Source organism: Anopheles merus, chromosome 3L, assembly GCF_017562075.2.
Source record: "Anopheles merus strain MAF chromosome 3L, AmerM5.1, whole genome shotgun sequence".
Classification (NCBI taxonomy): Eukaryota; Metazoa; Arthropoda; class Insecta; order Diptera; family Culicidae; genus Anopheles; species Anopheles merus.
Window position 1 is genome coordinate 2,675,575 of NC_054085.1, and position 2,838 is coordinate 2,678,412.

Sequence of the window (2,838 nt, forward strand, 5' to 3'; positions counted from 1 at the left end):
ACTAAATATATGTCATCATGCTTATTCCCCCTTTAAAAATGCGTAGTGATTTATGAGAATATAAACTAGAAGCCGGTCTCATGGTACAGTCGTCAACTCGTACGACTTAACAACATGCCCGTCATGGGTTCAAGCCCCAAATAGACCGTGCCGCCATACGTAGGACTGACTATCCTGCTATGGGGGGAAATCAATAAGTCACTGAAAGCCAACCCCACAAGTGGGTTGGCAGGCCTTGACCGGCATCGGTTGTTGAGCCAAAGAAGAAGAAGAAACTAGATTTATTTATCTTAAATGTTATGTAAAAACCGCACATACGAGTGGATGCCCTAAGCAGTCGCATAAATGTAAGTTTGGTTTAAGCGTCTAGCAGGGAAATATTCTAAACTAGAGAAGGATTGAGTATCAATTTAACTTGCGAGCGGGGGATGGGTTCCTTTTTTGGGGCCCCTCAAGACGACGGGGCCCTACGCGGCCGCTTAGTTTGCTTAGCGCTCATTTCGACCCTTCGCACACACGCGCATTTCAAAACACTTAACCTAAAATTAGGCATATCGATGTATGCCTTAAAGCGCACTTAAGATTAATCTTAACTCATTAACGTATTTTTTTTACAATTTACACAATAACACTATTAACGTGACGTCGTATAGATGTGCGAAAGTGGGTTAATGTTACCAATTTGCCGCTGGAGATGAGTGTTTGTCGCCTTTCCGGGGTTATTCGGTGGCATGTTGGTGCTGCCAGCGAGCGGCCGTCGATGAAATCGATACACCTGAGGGAATATAAAACATTTGCTTTAGAGGGAAGATAAAACAACAGATCTAGATGTAGCGATAGTGCATCTAGAAGGAACTCACTCGTGGGGTTTTTTTTTCTCCTGCCAGGAAATTTGACCGCAATCAGTAGTGCGGTCGGTTCGGTCCTGTTGCTGCTGCAGCTATTGTGGGGCAGCGGATAATGCAGATCCGAAGGGTTGAATTCCTGCCCCGAACGTTGTGAACGAGCGCGCTCGACACCGTCTGACGGCGCAATCGGGGCACCCGGTGCCGGATGGGTCTCTAGCGTGCTGTGCTGGTAGAGCTCGATTCGTCGCCGTACAGCTCCCGGAGGATGTTCTTTAATGGTTCATCGTAAGCCCACGTTCCAGGATAGAGGAAAATTGGCTGCAAAAAAAGGAATAAACACAATGATTAGCATCCTAGTCGCTAGCTTCACCAAACAATCTTCTTCTTCTTTCGTGGCCCACTTACAACTTACCGAATCATACACCACAACGCAACGCACAGTCGCAAACACCTGCGGCAGGCCCATATCATTTCTGCATTATATCTGCAAGTTAAAAGAGGTCATAGTCTATTAATAAAGTGTTTCTTCATCATGATAATCGCTGGATAACACTTACCCGCTGTCTTGTGCTGTGTTGTTCATCACGCCACTTTTCTACGCCGGTACATACACGTATCGCTTCCGACGGAGCCAGCACGCATTGGGGAGGACTTCTACCACTTACTTTAGCTAAAATGGCACTTACTTACGTAAAATTAAGAACTTAATTATTAAAAAACTTACCAAAATTGATCAGCCAACAACACTGTTTACGTTTTTTTACACACACAACCTAATTTCTACAGTGACAGCAGCCGCAGAGCACCAACACAACGAAAGCAGTCAGGCGAGACGTCAGACGATCTTAGGCGAGGGGTAGGAAGGAGATCGGTGGTGAGGGACGTGAAAGCTCAGCTCGACAGAATCGCTATAGGAGGAAGCGAGGCAACTAGACTAGACTAGATAAATTAGAGCGAGAGGTACCTCACCAACCCTCGCATTGTTTGCCGGGATTTCCATCTCCTGAGCAACAATAGAAGGAGATAGAAAAGGGGGAAGGTACAGACTAACAATTGTGGATTCTATTGGTGAAGATATTTTAGGGAAATTATACGGTTCCCTAACACTAGCACAGGGGCTTCGGATGAGCTTTAGAAAGGCGTCTTACTCGGTTGAGGTTCAGGATACAAGAGAGCGTTTATTCGCTATTGTCACATCGAGGCGCATAAGGACAAGTATCTTATGCGCCTTGTTTACGCCCACGAGTTGGTCGATTATATTATAATGCTGCTATCGAGCAGTTTCCTAATGCTGCTATCGAGCAGATTCCTAATGCTGCTATCGAGCAGTTTCCTAATGCTGCTATCGAGCAGTTCCCTAATCTTGCTGTCGAGCAGTTTCTTAACATAGTTCCCTACATCACTTCCCCCTTTGAAAATTAATAGCGCTGCGGTATTGTGATCGAACGGCCGAATCGTGTAGTGTACGTTTTTTTCTATCATGCCCTGTCGTGTTTGTTTCCGAGAGAGGATCTTCTTGAGCGATTGGTTGTTCCTGTGTGTCTTTGTGTGCTGCCTTTACACGATCTATCGATACATCGACGTTTCGACCCCTAACGCATATGACGAACGTTTTCTCTTTTTTACTAATGATCCTAAAAGGTCCGTCGTACGGAGGTGTTAGTGTCGGTCTAACGGCATCAATACGAAGCCACACATGCGTGCACGATTGCAACTCTGTTTGAACGTATGGTTGGGATTTGTTGTGGTGCTGAGTTTGTGTTGCTTTTACATGGCTCATTATTTCTTTTAGCTTGTCAACGTATTCCGGAGTCGCGTTTACGTGAGATTTACTAGTATCAAAAAACTCTCCGGGTAAACGAAGCGTTGTACCGTACGTAAGCTCTGCTACAGTTGCGCCGATATCTTTTTTTATTGTTGACCGTAGACCCAATAATACGATTGGTAATACCTCAGTCCATCGTGTACGGTCGTGGCACATTATTGCGGA

General features: G+C 45.3%; 1 long non-coding RNA gene across 1 annotated transcript; it reads right to left on the bottom strand.

Moving 5' to 3' along the window:
• Positions 1 to 234: 234 nt before the first annotated feature.
• Positions 235 to 1,728, bottom strand: LOC121600501. Its single transcript, XR_006005833.1, has 4 exons — positions 1,406 to 1,728; positions 1,261 to 1,332; positions 861 to 1,166; positions 235 to 775 (listed from the first exon to the last, which is right to left on the bottom strand). It is a non-coding gene; the product is annotated as an uncharacterized LOC121600501 (long non-coding RNA).
• Between the last annotated feature and the right edge of the window lie 1,110 nt (positions 1,729 to 2,838).